The sequence below is a fragment of the Symphalangus syndactylus genome, chromosome 2, assembly GCF_028878055.3.
Source record: "Symphalangus syndactylus isolate Jambi chromosome 2, NHGRI_mSymSyn1-v2.1_pri, whole genome shotgun sequence".
NCBI lineage: Eukaryota > Metazoa > Chordata > Mammalia > Primates > Hylobatidae > Symphalangus > Symphalangus syndactylus.
In genome coordinates this window covers 35,368,156-35,382,332 of record NC_072424.2, presented here as the reverse complement: position 1 = coordinate 35,382,332, position 14,177 = coordinate 35,368,156, and the positions used below count along the sequence as shown (strand labels likewise).

Genomic DNA, 14,177 nt, shown 5'->3' with positions numbered 1-14,177 from the left:
TGAAGGGTCAGAAGGCCGTCTTATTCTAAATAGGCATTTTATCACCCAGTCAGCTCCTGATATTAGAAAAAAGCTTCAAAAATTAGAATCCAGCCCTCAAACCCCACAACAGGAATTAATCAACCTCACCTTCAAGGTGTACAATAATAGAGAGGAGGCAGCGAGACAGGAATGAATTTCTGAGTTACAATTACTTGCCTCTGCTGTGAGACAAAGACAAAACCCAGCCACACCTCCAGCACACAAGAACTTCAAATTGCCTAAGCCACAGCAGTCAAGCATTCCTACAGGACCTCCTCCACCAGGCTCTTGCTTCAAATGCCAGAAATCTGGCCACTGGGCCAAGGAATGCCTGCAGCCCGGGATTCCTCCCAAGCCGTGTCCCATCTGTGCAGGGACCCACTGGAAATCAGACTGCCCAGCTCACCCGGCAGCCACTCCTAGAGCCCCTAAATCTCTGGCCCAAGGCTCTCTGACTGACTGCTTCCCAGATCTGCTTGGCTTGGCAGCTGAAGACTGACGCTGCCTGAACACCTTGGAAGCCCCCTGGACCATCACGGATGACGAGCTTTGGGTAACTCTCACAGTGGAGGGTAAGTCCATCCCCCATTTAATCAACACAGAGGCTACCCACTCCACATTATCTTCTTTTCAAGGGCCTGATTCCCTTGCCCCCGTAATTGTTTTGCATATTGACGGCCAAGCTTCAAAACCCCTTAAAACTCCCCCACTCTGGTGCCAACTTGGACAACATTATTTTCTGCACTCTTTTTTAGTTATCCAGACCTGCCCAGTTCCCTTATTTTTTTTATTTTTTATTTTTTGAAATGGAGTCTTGCTCTGTCGCCCAGGCTGGAGAGCAGTGGCGCGATCTCTGCTCACTGCAAGCTCCGCCTCCTGAGTTCACGCCATTCTCCTGCCTCAACCTCCCGAGTAGCTGGGACTACAGGCGCCCACCACCTCGCCTGGCTAAATTTTTTTTTGTATTTCTAGTAGAGACGGGGTTTCACCGTGTTAGCAAGGATGGTCTCGATCTCCTGACCTCATGATTTGCCCATCTCGGCCTCCCAAAGTGCTGGGATTACAGGTGTGAGCCACCGCACCTGGCCCCAGTTCCCTTATTAGGCCAAGACATTTTAACCAGATTATCTGCTTCCCTGACTCTTCCTGGACTACAGCCAAATCTCATTGCCACCCTTCTTCCCAACCCAAAGCCTCCTTCATGTCTTCCTCTCGTATCCCCCTACCTTAACCCACAAGTATGGGACACCTCTACCCCCTCCGTGGCAAGCGATCACACGCCCATTACTATCCCACTAAAATCTAATCACCCTTACCCCTCTGAACGCCAGTATCCCATCCCACAACAGGCTTTAAGGGGATTGAAGCCTGTTATCACTCGCCTGCTACAGCATGGGCTTCTAAAACCTATAAACTCTCCTTACAATTCCCACATTTTACCTGTCCAAAAACCAGACAAGTCTTACAAGTTACTTCAGGATCTGCACCTTATCAACCAAATTGTTTTGCCTATCCACCCTGTGGTGCCAAACCCATATACTATGTCATCCTCAATACCTCCCTCTACAACCCCTCCACAACCCATTATTCTGTTCTGCATCTCAAACATATTTTCTTTATTATTTCTGTGCACCCTTCATCCCAGCCTCTCTTCGCTTTCACTTAGACTGACCCTGACACCCATCAGTCTCAGCAACTTACCTGGGCTGTACTGTTGCAAGGCTTCACGGACAGCCCCCATTACTTCAGTAAAGTCCTTTCTCATGATTTGCTGTCTTTCCATCCATCTGTTTCTCACCTTATTAAATATTTTGACAACTTTCTACTTTATAGCCCCTCCTACAAATCTTCCCAACAGGACACCCTCCTGCTCCTCCAACATCTATTCTCAAAAGGATATTATGTATCCCCCTCCAAAGCCCAAATTTCTTCCTCATCCATTACCTATCTCGGCATAATTCTTCATAAAAACACATGTGCTCTCCCTGCTGATCATGTCCGGCTTGTCTCCAAAGCCCCAACCCCTTCTACAAAACAACAACTTTCCTTCCTAGGCATGGTTAGGTACTTCTGCCTTTGGATACCTAGTTTTACCATCCTGACTAAACCATTATATAAACTCATAAAAGGAAACCTAGCTGACCCCAAAAATCCTAAATCCTTTCCCCACTCCCCTTTCCATTCCTTAAAAAACAGCCCTAAAAACTGCTCCCTAACTCATCCAAACCCTTTTCATTACACACAGAGCCAAAGTACAGGGCTGTGCAGTCAGAATTCTTACACAAAAGCTGGGACCGCACCCTTAGCCTTTTTGTCCAAACAACTTAACCTTACTGTTTTAGCCTAGCACTCGTATCTGCGTGTGGCAGCTGCTGCTGCATTAATACTTTTAGAGGCCCTCAAAATCACAAACTATGCTCAACTCACTCTCTACAGTTCTCCTAACTTCCAAAATCTATTGTTTTCCTCAAACCTGATGCATATACTTTATGCTCCCCAGTTCCTTCAGCTATACTCACTCTTTGTTGTTACTCACTCTTTGTTGTTACTCACTCTTTGTTGTTGTATACTCACTCTTTGTTGTTACTCACTCTTTGTTGTTGTATACTCACTCTTTGTTGTTACTGGCCTGGACTTCAATCCGGCCTCCCACATTATTCTGGATACCACACCTGACCCCCATGACTGTATCTCTCCGATCCACTTGACATTCACTTGATTTCCCCGTATTTCCTTCTTTCCTATTCCTCACCCTGATCACACTTGGTTTATTGATGGCAGTTCCACCAGGCCTAATCGCCACTCACCAGCAAAGGCAGGCTATGCTGTAGTATCTTCCACATCTATCCTTGAGGCTACCACTCTGCCCCACTCCACTACCTCTCAGCAAGTCGAACTCATTGCCTTAACTCGAGCCCTCACTCTTGCAAAGGGACTATGCGTCAATATTTATACTGACTCTAAATATGCCTTCCATATCCTGCACCACTATGCTGTCATATGGGCAGAAAGAGGTTTCCTCACTATGCAAGGGTCCTACATCATTAATGCCTCTTTAATAAAAACTCTTCTCAAGGCCACTGTACTTCCAAAGGAAGCGGGAGTCATTCACTGCAAGGGCCATCAAAAGGCATCAGATCCCATCGCTCAGGGCAATGCTTATGCTGATAAGGTAGCCAAAAAAGCAGCTAGCATTACCCAACTTCTGTCCCTCACAGCCAGTTTTTCTCCTTCTCATCGATCACTCCCACCTACTCTCCCACTGAAACTTCCACCTATCAATCTCTTCCCACACAAGGCAAATGGTTCTTGGACCAAGGAAAATATCTCCTTCCAGCCTCATAGGCCCATTCTAATCTGTCATCATTTCATAACCTCTTCCATGTAGGTTACAAGCTGCTAGCCTGTCTCGTAGAACCTCTCATTTCCTTTCCATCGTGGAAATCTATCCATAAGGAAATCACTTCTCAGTGTTCCATCTGCTATTCTGCTACTCCTCAGGGATTGTTCAGGCCCCCTCCCTTCCCTACACATCAAGCTCGGGGATTTGCCCCTGCCCAGGACTGGCAAATTGACTTTATTCACATGACTCGAGTCAGGAAACTAAAATACCTCTTGGTCGGGGTAGGCACTTGTACTGGATGGGTAGAGGACTTTCCCACAGGGTCTGAGAAGGCCACTGCGGTCATTTCTTCCCTTCTATCAGACATAATTCCTCAATTTGGCCTTCCCACCTCTATACAGTCTGATAACGGACCAGCCTTTATTAGTCAAGTCACTCAGGCAGTCTCCCAGGCCCTGGGCATTCAATGGAAACTTCATGTTCCTTATCGCCCTCAATCCTCAGGAAAGGTAGAAAAAACTAATGGTCTTTTAAAGACACACCTCACCAAGCTCAGCCTCCAACTTAAAAAGGACTGAGGCCGGGCGCGGTGGCTCCCAGCACTTTAATCCCATCACTTTGGGAGGCTGAGGTGGGCGGATCACGAGGTCAGGAGATCAAGACCATCCTGGCTAACATGGTGAAACTCCGTCTCTACTAAAAAATACAAAAAAATTAGCCGGGCATGGTGGCAGGCCCCTGTAGTTCCAGCTACTTGGGAGACTGAGGCAGGAGAATGGCAGGAACCTGGGAGGTGGAGCTTGCAGTGAGCTGAGATTGCGCCACTGCACTCCAGCCTGGGAGACAGAGCGAGACTCCACCTCAAAAAAAAAAAAAAAAAGGACTGAACAGTACTTTTACCACTTGCCCTTCTCAGAATTCGGGCCTGTCCTCAGGATGCTACAGAGTATAGCCCATTTGAGCTTCTGTATGGATGCTCCTTTTTATTAGGCCCCAGTCTCATTCCAGACACAGCCCTCTAGGTGTTTATCTTCCAGTCCTCCAGCAGGCTAGACAGGAAATTTGCCAGGCTGCTAATCTTCTCTTGCCTACTCCAGATTCCCAGCCATATGAAGACACCCTAGCTGGACGATCAGTTCTTGTTAAGAATCTGACCCCTCAAACTCTACAACCTTGATGGACCGGACCCTACTTAGTCATCTACTGTACCCCAACTGCCGTCCACCTGCAGGACCCTCCCCATTGGGTTCACCGTTCCAGAATAAAGCTGTGTCTGTCAGCCAGCCAGCCTGATTTCTCCTCTTCCTCCTGGGAGTTGCATGTACTGTCTCCTACTTCCCTTAAACTCACCTGCATTCCTAAAGGATAATAGTAACCCTTATAAGGCTAACATATCCTTTCGTTTTTATTAGGTCTCGTCTTCCTTACCATACTCTTTATAACAGGGCTTTACACAGTCACCCCCACTACTTGGGCTGCACCCCAAAAACTTGTCATCCTTACTATCTTCTGTCTAGTCATACTCCTATTCACCATTCTCAACTACTTGTAAATGCCCTGCCCTTGTTTATACTGCCGGTTTACACTTTTCCTCGAAACCATCATAGTGGATATCTCCTGATACTATCCCCAGCCTGCCACTCTTGGAGTGGATGGGTGATCTTTGCTGACAGGGCACACTCTGATACTTCCACCCTGATGAAGTCCTATTCTTTACTTTTATACTCACTCTTTTTCTCATTCCTGTTCTTACGCCACCCTCTACCTCTCCCTAGCTATCTCCACCACACTATCAATCTCACTCCACTCTCTCCTAGCCATTTCTAATCCTTCTTTAACAATTGCTGGCTTTGCATTTTTCTTTCCTCTGAAATCGCCGAGGCCTCGACTTACTCACTGCTAAAAAAATGGGACTGTGTATTTTTAAATGCAGAGTGTTGTTTTTACCTAAATCAATCTGTCCTGGTGTATGACAACATAAAAAATCTCAAGCATAGAGCCCAAAAACTCACCAACCAAGCAAGTAATTATGCTGAACTCCCTTGGGCACTCTCTAATTGGATGTCCTGGGTCCTCCCAATTCTTAGTCCTTTAATACCTGTTTTTCTCCTTCTCTTATTCGGACCTTGTGTCTTCCATTTAGTTTCTCAATTCATCCAAAACTGTATCCAGGCCATCACCAATCATTCTATATGACAAATGCTCATTCTAACAACCCCACAATTGCACCCCTTACCACAGAATCTTCCTTCAGCTTAATCTCTCCCATTCTAGGTTCCCACGCCACCCCAATCCCGCTCGAAGCAGCCCTGAGAAACTTCGCCAATTATCTCTCCATACCACCCCCCCAAAATTTTCTCTGCCCCAACACTTCAACATTATTTTATGGTATTTATCTTATTAATATAAAAAAAACAGGAATGTCAGGCCTCTGAGCCCAAGCTAAGCCGTCATATCCTCTGTGACCTAGCACATATACATCCAGATGGCCTGAAGCAAGTGAAGAATCACAAAAGAAGTGAAAATGGCCAGTTCCTGCCTTAACTGATGACATTCCACCATTGTGGTTTGTTCCCACCCCACCTTAACTGAGCAATTAACCTTGTGAAATTCCTTCTCCTGGCTCAGAAGCTCCCCCACTGAGCACTTTGTGACCCCCGCCCCAGCCCACAAGAGAAAAACCCCCTTTGACTGTAATTTTCCACTACCCACCCAAATCCTATAAAACGGCCCCACCCCTATCTTCCTTGCTGACTCCTTTTTCGGACTCAGCCCACCTGCACCTAGGTGAAATAAACAGCTTTATTGCTCACACAAAGCCTGTTTGGTGGTCTCTTCACACGGAAGCGTGTGATACTAAGGTCCTCCCTTACCTGACACCTAGAGCACTCCTGTTGTAACAAGAGTCATCTTGGGTTCAGCATAAATAAATCTTCTTTCATTTGAGTGGCAAGTAGTTGAGTTTATAACTTTTACTTTCACCAAACACCAAACACAAAAGAGTTCATTTCAACTAATTCTTTGGTCAGATACTAGCCATCCATGCTTATAAGAAAAAGGATGGGTAAAGTACTAGGATCTGCATCTAACCTTAGCAGCATGGTAAGCAGAATAATGGCCTAATCCCCAGAACCTGTGATTATGTTACGATTAAGTGGCAAAAGAGAGTTAAGTTTGCAGATGAAATTAACTATGCTAACTAGATGATATTAAATAGGAAGAAGAGCCTGCATTTTCCAGGTGGATCCAAGGATCCTAAATTGGGAAAGTGGAAAAGAGAGAGTCAGGGTCCAAATGATGCAGGTGAGAAAGATCTGACCTGCTGCTGCAAGCTAGGAAGATGAGAGAAGACTGCAAACCAAGGAATGCAGGAGGCCTCTAGAGGCTGGAAGACACAAGAAAACTGATTGCTCCCCAGAGTCTCCAGAAGGCATGCAGCCCTGCTGACACCCTGATTTCAGCTCATTGAAGCCCACTTCAGACTTCTGACTTCCAGAACTGTAAGATAGTAAGTTTGTGTTATTTTAAGCCACTAAATCTATGATAATTTGTTACAGCAGCAGTAGGAAACTAATACACAGAGGATTAGGACAAAGGGGTAGAAAGAGATACAGACTAGAGAGTCAAACAAATGTAGGCCTCCCTGTTCAGTGTCATACTAGCCTTTTTTTTTTTTTTTTTTTTTTTTTTTTTTTTTTTTTGAGGTAAAGTCTCGCTCTGTCACCCAGGCTGGAGTGCAGTGGCGCGATCTCAGCTCACTGCAAGCTCCGCCTCCCAGGTTCACGCCATTCTCCTGCCTCAGCCTCCCGAGCAGCTGGGACTACAGGTGCCAGCCACCACGCCCAGCTTTTTTTTTTTTTTTTTTCTGTATTTTTAGTAGAGACGGGGTTTCACCGTGTTAGCCAGGATGGTCTCGATCTTCTGACCTTGTGATCCGCCCACCTTGGCCTCCCAAAGTGCTGGGATTACAGGCGTGAGCCACCGCGCCCAGCCATACTATCCTTTCTTTAGTGGTGGTCCAGAAAAAGCCCTCTGTTTCATTCTATTAGTTTTCCAAGAGACTTGCCTTTGAACCATATAACCTGGTTGAGGAAACCTGCAGGATTAAAAAAAAAAATTGTATTTTGATAAGCCAAATTCACGTACTGTTTTTGGGTTCTTCAATATTGCCATTTTCTCTTTTTCTTAAAATGAAGAATAATATTGTTGATGAAAAAAGCCAAATTCAGGCCAGGCCTGGTGGCGCATGCCTGTAATCCCAGCACTTTCGGAGGCTGAGATGGGTGGATCACATGAAGTCAGGAGTTCAAGACCATCCTGGCCAATATGGTGAAACCCTGTCTCTACTAAAAATACAAAAATTAGCTGGGCATGGTGGTACACACCTGTAATCCCAGCTACTCGAGAGTGCCATTGCACTTCAGTCTGGCTGACAGAGCGAGACTCTGTCTCAAAGGAAAAACAAAACAAAACAGAAAAACTAAACTCCGTAAAATATTTGAAGAGATTTATTCTGAGCCAAATGTGAGGACCATGACCCGTGACACAGCCTCAGGAGGTCCTGCGAACATGTGCCCCAGGTGGTTGGGTTGCAGCTTGATTTTATTTATTTTAGGGGATTGGAAGTTACAGGTAGACATCAGTCAGTACATTTAGATATACATTGGTTTGGCCCTTCTGCGTGGTCACACCAAGCCAGCATCTGGGCCTGGAACTGGGCTGCAGCCCCTCAGCTTCGCGCACCGCCTCCTGACCATGGACCCTGCAAAGTGAACGAGTTTCAGGCCTTTGTGAAAATTTGTAAGAAGGATCTGAGCGTTCTGCACACCGAGGAAATGAGCTTCCTGAGGGAGTGGGTGGAAAGCACAGGGGTAAAGTACCACCTACTACTAGAAAGCTAAATCAGAAGAAAATACCAAAGAAGAAAAACTTGATAGTAAGAAGGTAGAGGAAGACTTAAAGGCAGATGAAACATCAAGTAAGGAAAGTGAGCTAGAAATTGGTAATTAAGGTGTGATTGAAACAGACACCGATGCCCCTCAAGAAATGGGATAACAGAGGTGATGATGGATCAGGCAAATGATAAGAAAGTAGCTGCTATTGAAGCCCTAAATGATGGTGAACTGTGGAAATCCACCGATTTATTCACAGATGCCATCAAGCTGAATCCTCACTTGGCTATTTTGTATGCCAAGAGGGCCAGTGTCTTCATCAAATTACAGAAGCCAAATGCTGCCATCCGAGACTGTGACAGAGCTATTGAAATAAATCCTGATTCAGCTCAGCCTTACAAGTGATGAGGGAAAGCACACAGACTTCTAGGCCACTAGGAAGAAGCAGCCCATGATCTTGCCCTTGCCTGTAAATTGGATCATGATGAAGATGATGAAAGAAGTTCGACCTAGGGCACAGAAAATTGCGGAACATCAGAGAAAGTATGAGCGAAAACATGAAGAGCAAGTGATCAAAGAAAGAATATAAAGAGTTAAGAAGGCTCGAGAAGAGCATGAGAGAGCCCAGAGGGTGGAAGAAGCCAGACGACAGTCAGGAGCTCAGTATGGCTCTTTCCAGGCGGCTTTCCTGGGGAAATGCCTGGTAATTTTCCCAGAGGAATGGCTGGGATGGGAGGGGGCATGCCTGGAATGGCCAGAATGCCTGGATTCAATGAAATTCTTAGTGATCCAGAGGTTGTTGCAGTCATGCAGGATCCAGAAGTTATGGTGGCCTTCCAGGATGTGGCTCAGAATCCAGCAAATATGTCAAAATACCAGAGCAACCCAAAGGTTATGAATCTTACCAGTAAATTGTCAGCCAAATTTGGAGGTCAAGCTTAATGCCTTTCTGATAAAGCCCTTTCTGAAGGAAAAGCAACCTACATCACCTTACCGATGTTGCAATGATACAAACCAGTGTACCTCTGACCTTCTCATCAAGAGAGCTGGGGTGCTTTGAAGATAATCCCTACCCCTCTCCCCCAAATGTAGCTGAAGCATTTTACAGTGGTTTGGCATTAGGGTATTCATTCAGATAATGTTTTCCTGCTAGGGCAAACTTTAAACACTTTTTAAACCTCAGAAGTATTTAAAACGAATTTAAAGGGTCTGTTAATTCTTACAATTTTCTTTACTAATCATTTTGGATTTTTTTTTCCTTTGAATTATTGGGCAGGGAAGATACTTATGTATGGAAGATTATTGCTATAATTTGAGTGAAATAAAAGTTTATTACTGTGAGGCAAACACAACTCATTTGAGGAAAAAGTTTGTGTTGGATATGTGGTTCCTGAAGTATTTTGACTTGTCTTTTTTTTTTTGAGACAGAGTCTCGCTCTGTCGCCCAGGCTGGAGTGCAGTGGCGCAATCTGGGCTCACTGCAAGCTCCGCCTCCCGGGTTCACGCCATTCTCCTGCCTCAGCCTCTCCTAGTAGCTGGGACTACAGGCGCCTGCCACCACGCCCGGCTAATTTTTTTTGTATTTTTAGTAGAGACGGGGTTTCACCATGGTCTCGATCTCCTGACCTCGTGATCAACCCGCCTCGGCCTCCCAAAGTGCTGGGATTACAAGCATGAGCCACCGCGCCCGGCCTGACTTGTCTTTTTAAATGCTTTATCTTTTTCTTTAAAGATTTATTTCAGGCCAGGTGTGGTGGCTTATGCCTGTAATCCCAGCACTTTGGGAGGCCAAGGTGGGTGGATCACAAGGTCAGGAGGATCGAGATCATCCTGGCTAACATGGTGAAACCCCGTCTCTACTAAAAATATAAAAAATTAGGCGGGCGTGGTGGCAGGCGCCTGTGGCCCCAGCTACTTAGGAGGCTGAGGCAGGAGTATGGCGTGAACCTGGGAGGCAGAGCTTGCAGTGAGCCAAGATCACACCACTGCACTCCAGCCTGGGCGACAGGCTCAAAAAACAAAAAAAGATTTATTTCAATAAAACTAACTGGGGCTGGGTGTGGTGGCTCACACCTGTAATCCCAGCACTTTGGGAGGCTGAGGCGGGTGGATCATGAGGTCAGGAGATCAAGATCATCCTGGCTAACATGGTGAAACCCTGTCTCTACTAAAAATACAAAAAAATTAGCCTGGCATAATGGCGGGCGCCTGTAGACCCAGCTACTCGGGAGGCTGAGGCAGGAGAATGGCGTGAACCTGGGAGGCAGAGCTTGCAGTGAGCCGAGATCACACCATTGCACTCCAGCCTGGGCAACAAAGCAAGACTTCGTCTGAAAAAAAAAAAAAAGCTAATTGGGACCACCAGTATTTCAGTAGGACCTAGGTAGGGACTGGAAGTACTTGGCAGGGCAGCAGCAATCTTGCTATGTTTTATATAACATGTATCCTTGGGCAGGTTGCCCTTAAATCTTACACTGTGGTGAAGGGATGAGCTTTTTGGTAATGCTGCAGTAGAGTTGGAGTACTTAGTTCTGTTTTTGTCCAGTATATCTAATAAATGTTTCATATTATTTCCACATGGGGGAAAAAAAAGATATACATTGGTTTGGTCCAATAAGGCAGGACAATTCAAAGTGAGGCAGGGGTGGGGGGTTCCAGGTCATAGGTAGATTCAAAAGATTTTCTGACTAGTAATTAGTTGAAAGAATTAAGTTGTTATTATTTAAAAGCCCAGAATCAATAGAAAGGAGTGTCTGGGTTAAAATAAGGGGTTGTGGAAACCAAGGTTCTTATTACGTAGATGAAGCCTCCAGGTAGCAGGTATCAGAGAGACTAGAAGGTAACTGTCTCTTATCCAACCCAAAAAAGTACCAGACTCTTAATCCCTCCTGGATCAGAAAAAGACCTGGAAAGGGAAAGGGATTCTCTACAGAATGTATATATTTTCCCCCAAAAGAGACAACTTTGCAGGGCCATTTCAAAATATGTCAAAGAAACATGTTTTTGGGTAAAATAATTTCTTTCGGTGACTGCTATCTATCATGTGATGCTATACTAGAGTCAGATTAGAATTTGATATCTTAGTGCTACAGAGTCTGTTTTGTCACTCAAGATCTCTGTTTTAATGTTAATGCTGGTCGGTTGTGCCTGAATTCCAAAGGGAAGAGTATAATGAGGCATGTCCAAACCACCACCTCACATCATGGCCTGAACTAGCTTTTTAGGTCTACTTTAGAATCCCCTTGGTCAGGAGGAGGGATCCATTCAGTTGGCTGGGGAGCTTAGAATTTTATTTTTGGTTTGCACATTTTAGGGGGACAGAAGTAACAGCCAGTTATGGTGCCTCATGCCTGTAGTCTCAGCTGCTCTGGAGGCTCAGGTGGGAGGATGGCTTGAGCCTGGGAGGTCAAGGCTGCAGTGAGCCAATATTTGGCCACTGTTCTCCAGTCTGGATTACAAAGCAAGACCCTGTCTCGAAAAATAAATAAACAAAACAAAATAAAATACAATCAGAAGCTTCAAAACTCACCACATGACCCTTCCCAGAAAATGCTTCATCTCCTATTACTAATCATTCAGACTAGTAATGAATAATCACCAGTCTGATTTCCAGTTCCAAAGATATGGGTTTTTTGCCTGTTTTTGAATTTTATATAAATAGACTCATAGAGTATGCATGCCTTTGTCTGGCTTCTTTCTTTCTTTCTTTCTTTTTTTTTTTAAGGAGTTCTGCTCTTGTTGCGCAGGCTGGAGTGCAATGGCACAATCTCGGCTCACTGTAACCTCTACCTCCCAGGTTCTGTCTGGCTTCTTTCACTTAACATTATATTTGTAAGAAACGTAACAATCGTATATTTTCATTGCTCTGTAGTAATCCATTGTATGAATATAATATAATTCATTAATTTTTTTAAAAAACTATGGCCTGGCATGGTGGCTCATGCCTGTAATCCCAGCACTTTGGGAAGCCGAGGTGGGTGGATCACCTGAGGTCAGGAGTTCAAGACCAGCCTGGCCAATATGGTGAAACTCCATCTCTACTAAAAATACAAAAAATTAGCCGGATGGACCAGGCGTGGTGGCTCATGCCTGTAATCCCAGCACTCTGGGAGGCTAAGGCGGGTGGATCATGATGTCAGGAGATCGAGACCATCCTGGCCAACATGGTGAAACCCAGTCTCTACTAAAATCACAAAAATTAGCTGGACATGGTGGTGCGCACTTGTAATCCCAGCTACTTGGGAAGCTGAAGCAGGAGAATCGCTTGAACCCAGGAGGCAGAGGTTACAGTGAGCCGAGATCGCGCCACTGCACTCCAGCCTGGCGACAGAGCAAGACTCCGTCTCAAAAAAAAAAAAAAATTAGCCAGATGTGGTGCTGGGTGCCTGTAATCCCAGCTATTCGGGAGGCTGAGGCAGGAGAATCATTTGAACCCAGAAGACAGAGGTTGCAGTGAGCTGAGACTGCGCTATCACACTCCAGGCTGGGCAACAAGAGCAAAACTCCACCTCAAAAAAATAATAATAATTAACCAGGCATGGTGGCACATGCCTGTAATCCTAGCTACTTGGATCATGGGGGAAGACATCCCCCTTGCTGTTTTCATGATAGTTTTCATGAGATCTGGTTTTTTAAAAGTGTGTAGCACTTTCCCCTTCACTTTCTCTCTCCTGCTCTACCACGTGAAGATGTGCCTGCTTCCCCTTCACCTTCTGCCATGATTGTAAGTTTCCTAAGGCCTCCTCAGCCATGCTTCCTGTACAGCCTGCAGAACTGTGAGTCAATTAAACCTCTTTTCTTCAGAAATTACCTAGTCTCAGATAGTTCTTTATAGCAATGTGAGAGAGGACTAATACAGCTACACACTTTTAAACAACCAGGTCTCATGAGAACAGCACCAAAGGGGAAAATCCACTCCCCTAATCCAATCACCTCCCACCAAGCCCTACCTCCAGCACTGCAGATTATAATTTGACATGAGATTTGGGTGGGGACACAGATCCAAACCGTATCATTCTGCCCCTGGCCCCATCCAAATCTCATGTCCTCACATTTCAAAATACAATCATGCATTCTCAATAGGCACCCAAAGTCTTAAGTCATTCCAGGATTAACTCAAAAGTCCACAGTCCCAAATCTCATCTGAGACAAGGCAAGTCCCTTCTGCCTGTGAGCCTATAAAATAAAAAACAGGTTAATTACTCCCAAGATACAATGAGGGTACAGGCATTGGGTAAATATTCTCATTCCAAAAGGGAGAAATGGGCTGAAAGAAAGAGGCTACAGTCCCCATGCAATTGAAACCCAGTAGGGCAGTCATTAAATCTTTTTTTTTTTTTTTTTTTTTTTTTTGAGATGGAGTCTTGCTCTGTCACCCAGGCTGGAGTGCATGGAGTGCAGTGGCACAATCTCAGCTCACTGCAACCTCTGCCTCTGGGATTCAAGCCATTCTTCTGTCTCAGCCTCCCAAGTAGCTGGGACTACGGGCAAGCGCCACTACTAGCAAGCACCTGGCTAATTTTTGTATTTTTAGTAGAATATTTTTGTATTCACCATATTGGCCAGGCTGGTCTCGAACTCCTGACCTCATGATCCGCCCACCTTGGCCTCCCAAAGTGCTGGGATTACAGGCATGAGCCACCATGCCCAGCTGAATCTTAAAGCTCCAAAATAATTTCCTTTGACTCCATGTCTCACATCTAGTGCACACTGGTGCTATGGGTGGGCTCCCAAGGCCTTGGGCAACTCCACCCCTGAGGCTTTCCAGGGTACAGCCCCCATGGTGGCTTTCACAGGCTGGAATTGAGTGCCTACAGCTCTTCTATGTGCAAGGTGCAAGCTGCCAGTGGGTCTACCATTCTGGGGTCTGCAGGATGGTGGTCCTCTTCTCACAGCTCCATTAAGCAGTGCCCAATGGGGAT

The 14,177-nt window shown here is 45.5% G+C and overlaps 1 pseudogene; it reads left to right on the top strand.

Moving 5' to 3' along the window:
- Window positions 1-7,608: 7,608 nt before the first annotated feature.
- LOC129462012 (hsc70-interacting protein-like) lies at window positions 7,609-9,334 on the top strand (annotated as a pseudogene).
- Window positions 9,335-14,177: the final 4,843 nt, after the last annotated feature.